The sequence below is a fragment of the Lynx canadensis genome, chromosome B1 (assembly GCF_007474595.2).
Source record: "Lynx canadensis isolate LIC74 chromosome B1, mLynCan4.pri.v2, whole genome shotgun sequence".
NCBI lineage: Eukaryota > Metazoa > Chordata > Mammalia > Carnivora > Felidae > Lynx > Lynx canadensis.
In genome coordinates this window covers 120,215,080-120,230,207 of record NC_044306.2, presented here as the reverse complement: position 1 = coordinate 120,230,207, position 15,128 = coordinate 120,215,080, and the positions used below count along the sequence as shown (strand labels likewise).

Here is a 15,128-nt window from a genome sequence, read left to right as displayed (position 1 = left end):
GAAGGACATGAGGGAGTGAACCATAAAGATCATTTCGAGCATGGAAGACAGCATATACATAAGGTCTGGGGTCAGTGTGGGGAGTATGCTTAGTGTGTTCAAGGAGCAACAATGACATCTTTCCTGGGACAGAGAAAGCCACCAGCAGAGTGGTAGGAGATGAAATCAGAGTCATTAAACAACCACATTATGAAGAGCCTTTTTAGATCATTGTAAGGACTTTGGTATTGTTCTGAGTGATTGAGGAAGTCATTGGAAGATTTTGAACTGAGAAGTTACTTGATCTGACCAGGTGGATGAAATGTTTAGAAACGATTTAGGTTCAAAACCCCCAAAATTATTCTTCCATGGACTAATGTAATCTTGCACTTATGAGACTTTGTACTGATCTAGTTTGTTATAAGTATAGAATTTAAGAGGGAGTAGATAGCACACATGTCTTTTAGGGTATATTCTCTTCCCTATTTATAATCTCCATCTAACAGGCTTTTAAAAGGAACTGGATTACAGAATATTTAAGGTCACACTTAAATAATGATGCTTCCAAGAATTATACCATTCTATGCCCAACAGCTTCTCCTTGTCTCTGTCAGGATTAGTTAATTAGCTAAGAAGGGGTCTGTGTATACCACTATAAACTGACTAGTTAAATTCTTTTTTTATAATAGTGACTTTGGATTTACATTATGTTCTAGATACTCTGGATTTGCTCCTCCAGATCCACTCTGTATGTCTCTCCATCCTGCTTTGTATCTCTGGCTTCCATTTGGGTCCTCTTAATGGGAAACACTAGAGATGTGACTTCAGGAGAGAGGTTGGGTAGTATCTTCTATGGGCTCCTTCCCTGCCATGTGGTGAGCTATCCGTGGCCCTTTTCTCCAGTGAAGTGCCCAGCTCTTTTCTAAAACCCTTTTCTTACAGCTACGAGCCCTTTCCTGGTGCTAGGTAACCATTCTCTCGCCTTGATCTTGAAAGCCTAGTAGTGGTAAAGTCTCCCTGTTCTTGTTATCCCTGGGATGCTTTACCATCCCTCATTGGTTTCCCTTAACTTTGTCCCACCTCTGTCAATAATTCCTTCATAAAATTCTCCTTAATGACTCTGTTAAGGTACCATTTGTTTTCTGTCCTCACTCAGACTGACACACAGAGTAAGTTCAATCAGTTATATTTATCAACTTGGGTTTTCTTTTTATAAGCTTTACTTTTTTTAATTTTACAATGTCATATTTGAAAGTTTTACATTTCTCATATTAAAAAATAACTAAATATGGACTCAACAATGATTTATTCAGTATAATACAATTCAATACAATGAGCTAAATGCAATGCCCTATGTACTAAAGAGGCAAATAAGAGAAGGATCTTAGGCAACTTTAGAGGTTGGTAAAGACTCCACTGAGAAGGTCAGTAGGACTTGGCCACCTCACTACTCCTTTCAACTCAGGAACTGTGGGTCTCACTGCATGACGGCCTCAAGATAACCAGGGTTAGCTGCTCCCACAGTGTCAGTCCAAACTTTCTTCAGGGCTCCCTTGCTTCAGCAGAGCTAATGGCATCTGCCTGCAACTGTGTGGGCATGCACACACATGCACACACTTACACTCGGAGAAGTTTGGCTGTAAGGATTATGTAAGTGCTATTAAAACAATTTGTTTACACAAAACGACTAATTTTAAAGCATACTGAATTGAAAGTTTTAAAAAACTGTTGAAACAGGGAAATGGTCAATAGATAAGCAGCATTGTTTGAATTTGCACTTTAACAAGTCCTGATGATGCTTTCTATAAAAGTCTTGCTACCGATATGATGAATGGAGATCTATTATAATGGATATTATTATTACAATGAGTTCTGCCAGATTTCTATGAAATCATGATTTCTGAATAGCTTTGACATCTAGATATGGAACCTTTCAGGAAATAGAAGCATCCTTCATAAAAAAAAAATGGAATACTCATTAACCAGTTTGATTTTACTCAAACCAATTTTGTTGGTTTCATGTAGCCTCAGCACTCACCCTAGTTCACTGGGGACTGAGGTGTTCTGGACAAAGCGCTTTCTGTACTAGACTCTTCTGCACCAGAATAGTCCTGCGCAAACTCGGATGAGTTGGTTTTCTAGCTCTGTCTCTTCATGCAAATCGATAGAGGATATCTATTGTAGGATGAGTTGTGTCCTGACCAAAATGCACATGCTGAATTCTGAACCCACAACAGCTCAAAATGTCACTATATTTGGAGACATAGTCTTTAAAGAACTAATTAAGTTAAAATGAGGTTATTGGAGTAGTCCCTAATCCACTATGACTGGTATCCTTATAAAAAAAAAAAAAGAGAGAGATTGGGACACAGATCACTGAGGGACCCATGTGAAGACACAGGGAGAAGACAGTTGTCTACAAGCCAAGGAAAGAAACTTTGGAAAGTATTTACAAAGCTGACACCTTGTTCTTGGACTCATAGCCTACAGAATGATGAGAAAAATTAGTTACCACTCAGCCTGTGATATTTTATTATGGCAGCCCTAACAAACTACTATACCCCTTAATAGTTATTCTTGGTTTTAGTTTAGTGTGTTTCAGCTGGTGATTGGGGTCTAACCTCCTCCTAAGCTTCTCTTCTCTTCACTCCCCTCAACACTTGTCACACAGGAAGATTTGTTCCCACCCTCTAATCCCTTCACCTAAACTGTGACCTCCACACATCCCACTTCTCTTTTCTTCTGGCACCTTGCCCTCTTCATTAATCCTCTTTCTCTTATTAACTCTACTAACTCACTAAACTATCTTTCAACCCTTCCAAACTTCCTTTAACCCTGGCACTCCATAAATGTTAGTCAAATAAACGAAGAATCACACTGATTTCTCTTTCTTTCCTTCTTCTCGCTCCAAAATCTGTGAGATTCTTTTGCATTTACTGCCTTCTCCTCTCCATTTCCCACTCACTTTTCACCCCCTACAATCTGGTTCTTGGCTCTCATCATTATAATGAAACGATTCCATAAAGTAACCTAAGACCACAGCCACTGCTATTAGCACCTTTTTGAGAATAAAGTTTCCTTTTCTTTCAAAAAGAGTGAGCAGGGTGAGCAGAATACAGACTGGTTTCTTTCCTTAGCTACACAACCATCTCATATAGCCATGCTCGGAATTTCATAATTTCCAAATTCAGTTATCTTATCTCATCCTCACTTTTCAGAACTGACTTTAGTATTTGACACTATTGAGCACTCTGATCCTGGAAGCTCTCTCTTCTCTGGTTTTCCAGGCCTGTCTTCCTGCTTTTGATGGCACCTTAGGCATCCTTAAGCATCTCCTGCCCCCACCCCTCCCAGGGGTGCTCCTGTGCTCCCTGGCATGTACGTGAGCTAGCTGTCGCGCTCTCTCTCTCTCTCTCTCTGTCTCTCTCTGTCTCTCTCTGTCTCTCTGTCTCTCTCTCTCTCTCTCTCTCTCACACACACACACACACTCATCAATCCCAGAAATAATTAGTCCTCAAATTTCTGTCTTTGGTCTTCTCTTCCAACTCTCTTTGGTCACTAACATTTTAGAAATACTCTCATGACAACCACCACATCTCTGCAGTTCTCTCTTGATTTAGGGCCCCAATTCTATGTCTCTCTGAGTCAGGCTTGAATTTCCATTTGAGCATTAGTCACTTTCACATGGAGATTTCACTGGGTGTATCATACTTAACATATCTAAAACTGAATGTCTCCTATTCCCATAGATTCTTTACAGGTGTGATGTTACTATTCCAATCACCCAGACTAAAAAAACTCAGGGCTGACTCTCCCTCTCCCTCTCACTTGAACTGCACATATAATCTGTAAACATGTCCTATTGGCCCTATCTTCTAAAAATCTATTAAATTCTTCTCCTTTTCATTTCATTCGATAAATAGTTTAGTGTAGAGGTTAAGATCATGGGTGCTGGAGGCAAATCAACTGGATTCAAATCCAGGCTCCCCTGCCACATACTAGTTATGGAACCTTAGGACAGTTTTATTTGACTTCTCATCTGTAAAAATAGGAATAATAGCAACCTATCTTATATGATTGTTTGAGAATTAAATAAGTTAATGTATGTGTAGCAATTCTTAATTATTTGCTCATTCAACCTGGTTCCTCTTTCTAAACACCCAGCCACACTGCATGTCCTGGGTCCCTTACATCTAAGTGGGGCCATGGAATGTGAGCAGAAGTATTGTGTCACTTTCAATTAAAGGTGGTTAGGGGTGCCTGGATGGCTCAGTCGGTTGGGCATCCGACTTTGGCTCAGGTCATGATCTTATGGTCCGTGAGTTCGAGCCCCACATCGGGCTCTGGGCTGACAGCTCAGAGCCTGGAACCTGTTTCGGATTCTGTGTCTCCCTCTCTCTCTGACCCTCCCCTGCTCATGCTCTGTCTCTCTCTGTCTCAAAAATAAATAAATGTTGAAAAAAAAATTTTTTAAATAAATAAATAAATAAAGGTGGTTAAAGACCTACATTTCCTATGTTCTCTCTTCTGTTTTTGAGGTAACATTGGAAGCAACACATAACAGTGGTGAAGTCAGATGATGGGAAAGTTCTGAATCTCTGGAGAAGAGCTGCCCAGGTGAGACACCCAACCACAAGCTTCTTGAAGTGAATTTTGTGTGGAAGAGAAGTAAACTTTAAAACTTTTATTGTGTTAAGTCACTGAAATTTAGGGTTTTTTTTTTTTAATAGCTGCTAGTATTATTTATTCCAAACATCATACAAGTACACTGGAAACAATGTCACAAATACTTAGTACTCAATAAATGATAGAGATTACTATTTCTACTACCACTATATCAGCTTGAGTCCAAATCATCTTTCAGTTAGATTATAAAAAGATCACATAAAATGTCAGCTCTTTCTGGCCTGAGTAGTTCACTTATTTAGGACATACTTTGCTATAAAAGTCTTTTTTTTTGAAGGCTTTGTTTTGCCCAGTTATATGGTTGGTAAATTCCAGAAGGATTATTGTCTAGAAGCAGCAAAAGATTATTATTTTGTGATCTCTATAAAGAGGACAACAATAGATATTCCATTCCTTCTTTACTGCCTCAAGGACAAATGTAAATGATGCCAGGAGTTTCAGACCTTCACAAATTGCAACTTCTTTCCCACCACCTGCATCTCAGCCCCCTGCATGTAGATGTCACGTTGACTTAAATTCAAATCCTGGCTGTCCCACATCCTCTTCTTCTTCCTGAGTCTCCCCATGTATAGGATATGCTTTTATGGCCAATTCTTTGGTGAAACAATATGTACTTCCCCTGTTTCCATCAGGCCCTTAGTTTACCTTTTTAAGAATAGTCTTTTCGAACATTTCTTTATTATGTATGGAACATATTTTAAGTGCTATGAATGTGCTTTAGAGAGTTGATAGACAAAAAAGGTCAGCAGATCAGTGTCTGGGAATAAATCTAGATTTTTTTAATATTAATTATTACAACATGCAATTCTCTTTTAGGAAGTGAGAGTCTTTTTTTTTTTTTTACAAACAATGTTTTAAATTCAGACTTCATGCCTTTAAATCTCACCCTCCCCCCAATCTGTTTTTTTTTCATCAATTCACCATCATATCTTTTTTTCATATTTTTTCATTTAAAAACATTATTTGAGAGAGAGACAGACAGAGAGAGAGAGAGAGAGAGAGTACAAGCTTGGGAGAGGGGTAGAGGGAGAGAGAGAAGGAGAAAGAAAGAATCCCACTCCAGCACAGGGCTCAGTCCCAGGAACCATGAGATCATGACCTCAGCCAAAATCAAGAGTTAGACGTTCAACCGACTGAGCCACCCAGGCACTCCCACCATCATATCTTATCCACTATTCCAACATCCACTAAATGCTACCTTCTTCATCAAGTTTTTCCTCTGAAAAAAAAATAGTATTAATAATAACAGCCAACATAAATACGAATTTTCTGAGCATCCAGCATGCATCTCATTTGACCCTTACAATACCAGCATGAGGTGGGTAGAATTATCATCCTGTCTTACAGGTGAGGAAAAGGAGGCTTAGAACACTGATGTTCCTTTTCCAGGGTCACACAGCTACCCAGGGCAGCACAAGAGTGAATGATTTTCTGTGAAGGGCACAACCAAGCATGGCTTCACATTTGAATGTAGCACCTGACTCCACATCCCAAGAGTATAAGCACCGGGCAATACTGTGAGCATCGTGGTATTTCTCCCTACCTACGCCTATGTATTTGATACACCTCCATGAAAACATTCACCATACTCGTCTTATACTATCATTTCAAGCACTCCTTTGTGAACTCTTTGAAGGCAGTTATGGCAATACATAAATACCCATTGGAACAGATAGAAAAGTTGCTAGTGTCTGTAAGACCAGTGACATTCCTCTTTTAATATTGTAATTTTTAAATTTTATTACCTTTTTAGAATTATGGAACTTTTTTTTAAGTCAATTCTATGGCCCAGCTTGGGGCTTCAACTCACGACTCAGAGATCAAGAGTCACAGGCTCTACCAACTGAGTCAGTCAGGCCCCCCAGTGATAGTCTTATTTTAAATGTATTGCTGTCTCTATTTCAGTGTGTCTTCATTGCGAAGGGAATAAAATTCTGGATTCCTTATATAATCTAAAGTTGGTTTTGCTCTTAGTGAAATAATCCATTGTACAAATTACTTTTGTCCTGGCTATTCCAAACGGGGTCATTCCTCCTTGCTTCACCTTATGAGTAGAGATTGTATCTTCTTTTTGTTTTGTAACCACTTATATAGGCGAATGAGTGTCCCTTCAATAAGACTTGCTAACTGTGCAAGCACAGGACAGAACATGGCAGGCACTTTAATGGTGGTGAAATGAAATACTCCACTATCAGTAGAGAGAGATATTGCAAGGGTGAGTGTAAGCCCACTGTATGTCAACAGTGCAAGTATTTATGCCCTTTAAACCTATAAGAAAATTAATTTCAGGTCTTTTTTCTTAGGATAAATGCTTACATTTGCACAGGATTTACATTCTTAATCTCCCCCTTTGTCTCTAGAACTTTGTGAGGTAGAATGGTTTATATTATAATGTAATATATATGTTATTGTTGTGTTTATACATCTTAGTCTGCTAACGTGGGCAGCTATAACAAAATACCACAAACTGGATGGCTTATAAACAACAAAAATATATTTCTCACACATGGGGATGCTAAAAGTCCTAGAACAGAGTGCCAGCATGGTCTGGTGAGGACTTTCTTCCAGGTTGCAGACTTTTCATTGTATTCACACATGGCAGAAGGGAGGAGCTAGGTCTCTGTAGTGTCTCTGTCTTTTTGTCAACAACATCCAGAAGAATTTAATAATTTCTTCAGTTGTGATATATTTTTTAATATCCCTGAATGAATTGAAGGATAGGAAGTGGGGAGTCTAGCTTTTGTGGTGCTAAAGCTGTGTATTTGCTTTAGGAATCGGTTTATGGATGCCAAAGCATCTGCTTCTGGCACAACTTGTTCTGCAAGTCATTATAATAGCTTTCAAATAATTTGTTGATTTTTTTTTGGCTGGGGTGTGTCTTGTCTGACTGACACAGCTGTCACTGGTCAATTGATGTCCTTTTTGTGCCTCTGTTGACATGGAGGAGCGTGTGTACTCCTCAATGACTTCCCCCATCAAAGCGATAGTCACTGGATGATGTACAGTCTCAATAGGTGGAAAAATTGTCCATGCTGTTAAGTTATTTCTGGGCTGTTCACCCAGGGTATTAAAGGATCTGACAAAGGATACGAATCAACAGCCAGATGAAGAGATACAGAGGCTAAGGAATGGGGAAAGGGAAAGAGCTCCCATGCCCTCTCCAGGCACGCCATTCTTCTCCCACCAACCTGGAGCCCCTGGAGTCCCTTGGAAGGGCACCCATCTAATCACGAGAACTATTCACCTCCCCAAGGCCCCACCTCTTAATACCATTACTTTGGGGATTAGGATTTCAACATAAGAACATTCAAACTTTTGGACTATAGCAATACGACACATAAATGTAAAACATTATATAAAGCTCTTATACGGCACTATTTATAATATAAGCCATAAATGTTATGCTTGCTGTACAGGTGGAGAAACCGAAGTTCATGCAAACTATTACTTGGCAAAAGTTGTATAGATTATTCAAGGCAAGCCGAGGACTCCACCTCAAGTCTGATTTCAAGTCTAGTGAAACCTTTCCATTTCATCTTGGCTCCCATAACCCAGAGCTGTGATTTGGATGTTTCTAAGCATGTTGAGGTAGCTTCCTGACCTGAAGAAAGTTATGCCCTTTATAGAAATACAATTAATACCTGTTGTATCAGCAAGGTGGGTCTTAAGAGCTTGCAAGACTCAGACATACAGATCTGCATTTGTGAATTCCCTTCACACACTGTATAATTTCTCATTGCCAGTGCACACACCATACAGATCTCAACTTCAAAATTCTCTGGACACCAACATTTCCAATACTCAGCTTCATGAGAAGGGAAATTCAGGTGATTTCGAAGACTTAATGACAAACACAGTACAACTTGCCCTTGCCAACAATTTTGATGTGTGAAATTCCACATTTAGGCATTTTTTCTTTGTAGCCTAACAATGGCAAATGCCCTCTGACACCTTAGGGTAGATGAATTTGTAAGAAACATTCCTTAAAGCAGGTATGTACAGGATGTAGAGAAAGTGTTGAGAAACAAAGCAGGGATATAGGAAGATTAACCGTTGAGCCAAAAAAGAGCAAACTGGGAGATTTACAGTTTTGCTTACTGTAACGCACTGATTTGTGTCCCCCTAAAAGATAATGTTGAAGTCCTAACCCCAGGTACTTATGAACACAACCTTATTTGGGCATAGGGTCTTTACTAGTGTAATCAAGTTAAGATGAAGTCATATTGGATTGGGGTGAGCTCTAAATTCGGTGACTGGTGTCTGGATAAGAGAAAGGAGAAAAAGATTTGGATATAAAGACACAGAGGAGACACAGAGAAGAAGGCCATGTGAAGACAGAGATAGATATGGGGGTGATGCCGCTAAAAGCCAAGGAATGCTAAGGATTGTGGGAGGCTCCGGAAGCTAGCAAGAGGCAAAGAAAGATTCTTCCCTAGAGCCTTCAAAGGGAGCATGTCAATAACTTGATCTCTGACTTCTGGCCTCCAGAACTGTAAGAGAATAATTTTCCATTATTTTAAACTACCCAGTTTGTGGTAATTTGTTACAGCAGCCTCAGGAAACTAATATATGTGCTTAACACCTCATCCTCTATTTTCAGTGTATTCTGTGACAAAATTTGGAATTTGATCTTTGATTTAATCCTTTTCAATTAAATAACGCTCTTTAATTTTTGCTCTGATATGTCATCCTGGTTGTCCCCTTCTTTTCTTGCCCCCTTGGCTCTGCTCTTCTAACAAGCCTGCCTATACATTCTTTTATCAATGGGCTACCCTCCTCCTCCCCCACAGCGCACACCCCTACACCAAGAGTGTAAATGCTCCTATCTGCCCCCTACAAGAAAACTACTCCCCTAACACTGTATTGTTTTCATGAGGTTTGCACTCTTTTTATTCATGTTAGTGGCAAAAATCATTTTACATTACACTAAATATCAACCTACTAAAATATAATATTGGCACAATTTCTAATAATGTCTTAAAAATAATAACATGGAGTTTCTTAAAAGTCATTGTCTTTAGTCTTTACAAATTCCCCGGATTCCAGTTGTTCAAACAACCTGTGGGAGCCAAATGAAATCGCTTGAAGGTAGATTGTTGGATGATCCCAGAGTCACTGTACAGACTCACCCCAAAGCCAATCACAGGGATCTCTACTCCTTTGCCAAACACTCCACCGAGAACATTCTTATAGCCTTGGGGAGGGGAAGGGAGGGAGGAAAGGGGGCTGGGAGTGGGCGTGAAAACAATGGCCAACTTGCAAGGGCAATCAAATGCCCTAGCAACACTGCCTGGTGATTGCGTGATTACTAAGGTTTTAAAGTTAAATTTACGCAGTTGTCACTAGCTCAGCGGTGACTCCCCAGCCCTTGCCTAGCCCAGTGCGTGGCTCGTAAAACCCAAAAGCTAGCGAATGGTGGTCACAGCGGGGCCTAAGGGTTCTAGTAGTGGTCCCTCCAGAAAAAAAGAGAACAACTCCCTTCCCCCCGGGGAACAATATTTCGTGATGAGCTGTGAACCAAAACTATTGCTACCACCATCGCTATAATTCTATCCACGGTAATTATCATAAAGGCCTGAGGACACCCTGCAGATGAAAGTTCTGAATAACTGTCATGACCAGGAGATTGAAGACCTCACCAAAAACCAGGTGTTCAGAATCCACTGGACGGAAGTCAGTTATGACATCGCAATCCCAGTTTACTCTGTGAAGCGATTTCAGTGGAAATGAGACAACTCAAAAGGAATACATAGATGGGATTTATTTTTATACACAGCGTGCTTGGCTCCAGGCCGCCCCATCATCCCCTCCAGATGCTTGGGCCTGTCCTTAGGGGCTCTGGACCGCCAGACTCCAACGGCCTCGCAGCCGCCGCCGCCGCCGCCTCCGCGCCGCCTGCTTCCCGGGACAATTCGGCCCCGCAGTCTCTTCCAGGGGGCGTCCTGGTCGGCTGTAGTCCTCGGGGCTTCGGGAGCGCCCGCCCGGGAGCGGGAGCCCCGCAGGGCACCCTGGCGTCCGGGCTGCCGAACGCGCGCCCCTAGTCTTGCGCCCCGTAGCGGCCCCGAGGGGCGGGAGCCGAGCTGGGCGGCGAGGCCGGGCCGGGGGCGCACGGCGCCCCCAGAAGTGCGGGCTTCCCCCACCCCCGGCGGCGACCCCACCTCCCGCCCCCGCTGCGTGCGCGCGGGTGTCCGTCTGTCTGTCTTCTCTCTCGACGTCAGTGGGAATTTCCAGCCAGGAAGTGAGAGAGTGAGCGAGAGAGAAAGAGAGAGAAGTGCACCAGCGAGCCGGGGCAGGAAGAGGAGGTTTCGCCACCGGAGCGGCCCGGCGACGCGCTGACAGCTTCCCCTGCCCTTCCCGTCGATCGGGCCTCTCGCCGCCGCCGCCGCCGCCCTCGGCCTGCGCCCCGCCGCCGGCCCCGCTCCGAGAGCCCCAGCGCAGCCCAGGCCGGAGCCGCCGCGGCCGGGAAGGCGGCACCGCCGCGGCCCGGCCACCGCGCGCCCTGCGCTTGCCTCCGCCCGTGCTGCGGACATGGCGCGGCGCTGACTGTGGCCCGGCCCGGCGAGACCGCGCGCCCGCTCGCCCGGACCCGACCCGCCCCGCACGGGACCCGCTCCGGCCCCGGCCGGCCGCCGCCTCTTCCTTCCCCAGCCCGCAGGCCCTCGCCTCCCGGGAGGGGAGCCCACAGGCGCAGGGAGGCCGAGCGCGGACTCGCCACCAGGGTAAGCCGAACTCGGGCAAGTGGGGGCCACGCCGGGGACGTGTGGCCCGAGTCCCGCCACCTACCCGCCCCCCACCCCCTAGCCCTGCTCAGACTTCCTCATTCCTGCGCTAACCGCTGGGCTAGACCGGACGCAGGACCAGGTTGACAGGAGTTGAGAGGCACATGGGATTGGCGACAGGGGCGAAAGGCACATCTGGACTTCACAGGGGCCGGCTGGCCAGAGGGCCGCGGCTGCCCGGGCCGCCCTGTCTCCCCGCGTCCCAGCGCCGGGCGGGAACGGGAAGCAGGGGGGAACTCTTGCAAACTTTTTTAAAATCATCACCCCCACCCCTAACCCCTCCTTGGCGGGTGGCTTGGGGGTTGAGGTGCGCTTTGGAGAGGGGAAGGTGGTTGGTGCAGTGCTGAACCAGATTTCACCTAAGGGCGGTCCATGAAATGAAAGCAGAAGTGTATGTCAGTCCTCTTGACTGGGAAAGCCCTCCCCAGCACCCCCCCCCCAATTGAATAAAACAGCCTTATTCCTTCATCCCCTACTTCAAAAAGAAGCCTCTGCTTCACACGCACACCCCAACCAGGACATAATATATTCACCTACTATAGGATCTGTACCTTACTTTTCAAAAAATAAGGAGGCCCTGGTACTGACCCTACAGGGCCTGGCATCTGAGAAAAGAAATTACCTACTTAGAGCACTTTTTAGACACCGATTATGTAAAACACTTGGACATCGGCACCGGAGCACCGGGTGTCGTGCATGACCTCCAAAACAAAAATGATGATATAAACAAAGCCTAGCCTAAACACAAGTTTTCCTATAGTCTTTACAAATAGATACCAATGGAGATGTTTGCCCTGATTTATTGGTCTGTAGTGAAACCTAAATGGGACTTGATGACACAGTATTTGATTATCAAGATTTAAGACATTTTCGTGGACTTTGTTAAGTAGGGTGTTTCAGCACTGCAGCTTATTAAATAACTATTTAACTTAAAGATATTGTTATAAAGCCCATAATCTGAGAAAATGACTATAGTATTACTAAAACATTTAATAACTCTGGCATACAAATGTTCTGTCAACTGGTGATCTTTGGTAAACCCTGAAGCTTGGGATTAAGATGTTCAGTGCTTATTTTTTTATAGCAAAGCCTCTCAATTGAATATTCTTGAGTAATTTAAATTGCATAGTGTTTGTTAAAACTAAAAGGGAATCTTGATTAAAATAAAGTTCTTAGCTGAAATATGTTGTTTTCCTAATTTTACTATTATGCTTTCTAGAGGTGAATCCTTTTACTGTTTGATGCAGTAAAGAAATTATGTAAATAATTTAAAGCAAAGTATTTTTTGAGCTTATGAACTTGGGAAGACAGGAAATACAAAGATTTGTTTCCTGTAGCATTTTACATTTATCGTGTAATTAAATTGCTAAGGGGAGCTAAACATGTATCATAAATGGAAACATGAAATCTCCTGAAACTATTCATCCATATTAATATACCTGCAACTCCTCAATGCCCTCTGGAGCTTGTTTAGATAAAATGTCTTCCTGGGCCACAGCCTACTGGACAAATGTGAACACAAAGAAAGGCTCATTATGTGTAGATTTAATGCTGGCACTGAAATACTGCTTGCTGTGAATAGTAAATCACTTCTAATGTGTTTGAAAGACTTTTTAAAGGAAATGCTATAATCCAATTAGGGTTTGGTGGGTTTGAAAATTAGGGTTTGAAAATCTGTTGTCTTTGTTTTCAAATTTCAGTTTGATCTAATGTTCAGCAGTTGTCATTCAGATGGGCTGAATAAACACCCTGTTTTTCAAATCGAGTTAGTAAATACTGGAGTATGTATACAAAAATAGTCCTTCCCCTTTGTAAGCACTGCTTTGATCTTTGTACTTCCTTCTTACTTCTGCCTCTTAAGCCCATCTGTGATGACTGAGTTGCCGATGGTAAACGCTCAGTCTGAAATAGGCAGAATTTTAGGTTTAGTGATCATATTTCTTGTATTTCTCTTGTCATGTTCCTTGGAACAAACTGAGGCTGGTTTAAGAAACTGGTATTTAGGCAGGTTGTTTTTACTACTGCTTTCAAACTTTCAGATAATTGATGAAATTACTGCCTTGACTTTCAGGGATGGCTCATTGTGGTAGATAGAAGATCTAGATAAGAAATCACAGGCTGCTGGAATCTTGGACTATCATTCAATCAGCAAGATCTTATTTTTTACCTAATTTATGAGAGGTATTCCCCCTGTTCAGAAGAGGTGAAAGTTCTGGCTTCTGGGGGGAAGTGGTTACTTCATAACCTTCAATTAGTTTGAACTCGGGAGAAGTCAGAACAGTATTGATGTTTTAAAATAATAAGTTTGAAAAATATGAGTTTTCATATGGATTTTTGATAAAGTAGTCAAAATATCATCTTTTTCTTCATCAGAACTTCTTCGTAGATGTGCTGTTCTGAGCCTAGAGATAACTGCAGTATAAAGTGTATCTGGAAATGCAGAATAGTTTAACCAACAGAATAAACATTCACATTACGCTCTTCAGGACTTCAGATTGAACAGGAGTCACATTAGCAGGAATGGATGTGTTAGAATCAATGGCTATACAAAATTTCTCATTAATTTTCTTTTAGTACGGAGATTGATTGGTTTTCTGTTTATAGTATGAATCATCTATGGTGGCATGATTGTTCTACGTTGTAAGAACAGAAGAAGGAAGAGAAGGAAGAAAAGAAATTTAGTGTTAGAGGACATTTTGAAACGTTCTCCTCTACGTCTACATTTATGTCGGGTCAGAGCTAATTGACAACTGCTTCTTGGAGACCAGTAAACCACACTGAAGCAATTTATGCTGCTTCCTAAGAATTGATTCTCATTCGTACTCTTGCACCTCCCACAAATAACTGAACTCACCTGTAGTTGTCTCAGAGGTGAGCAGGTAAACCATCAGAAGCATATGCACCCGTATGAATTGACCCTGTCACTCTTAGAACCCCAACGAGTTGACCATGTCACTCCTTAGAAGACCTTGAGGATTTTTAAGAACTAGAGGCATTCAGCCTTAGGAAGGAATGTTTGGACTTGTGGCACAGTTCTACAAGTTAGTTTGGCTCCTTGACCTTTGTTTTAAACAATAAAGATTAATATTTGAAACCACATAGTTTGGTAGAGTTAATAGAGTAACATAACTGAGACTCCTGTCTTTGTAATATTTCATTAATGAGTATCTAGTGCCTCGCTCTTAAATGAAAAAAAAAAAATAGCATTCTTTCCATGATGATAAACTTGCTTTATACTTTTGGTCTCTGCTGTATTAAGAGAGGGTGTTCCTGGGTGCAAATTAATGTCCTGTCTTTCCTATTTCAGCTGAGGCTGATAGACCTTCCCTTGAAAATCAGCTAATTGTTTAGAAAATAACTTGTGAAATAGTGTTTGATTGCTTCACTACAAATAATTTAAAGCCTAACAATTTTACACAAAAGTAATAAAAGATGTGATTTGTTAAAGATTATAGAATCCTCAAGGGTAAAGTATGAATGAAAATATTTGTTTAGAGTATTATTCATAAAAATATCATTGTATTTTAAATTTTAAAAAGAAATCAATTATTCTTATTTTTCTGTAATAACTAATAGATCTAATTATTAGTAGTACAAGTTTCATCTCCTTTAATTTGTTGCCTATTTTTGCAATTAGAATAACGAAATGGATAGTTTAATTCCCCATTACAGACTGGCTTATTA

At 41.9% G+C, this 15,128-nt stretch overlaps 1 protein-coding gene across 2 annotated transcripts in view; it reads left to right on the top strand.

The window, feature by feature from the left end:
• Positions 1–11,266: 11,266 nt before the first annotated feature.
• NFKB1 (nuclear factor kappa B subunit 1) overlaps positions 11,267–15,128 on the top strand; it is a 118,180-nt gene continuing 114,318 nt past the window's right edge. For both annotated transcript variants that reach the window (XM_030313352.1, XM_030313351.1), the window contains exon 1: positions 11,267–11,384. The gene's annotated coding sequence lies outside the window, so the exon portion shown is untranslated. The remainder of the gene's footprint in view (positions 11,385–15,128) is intronic.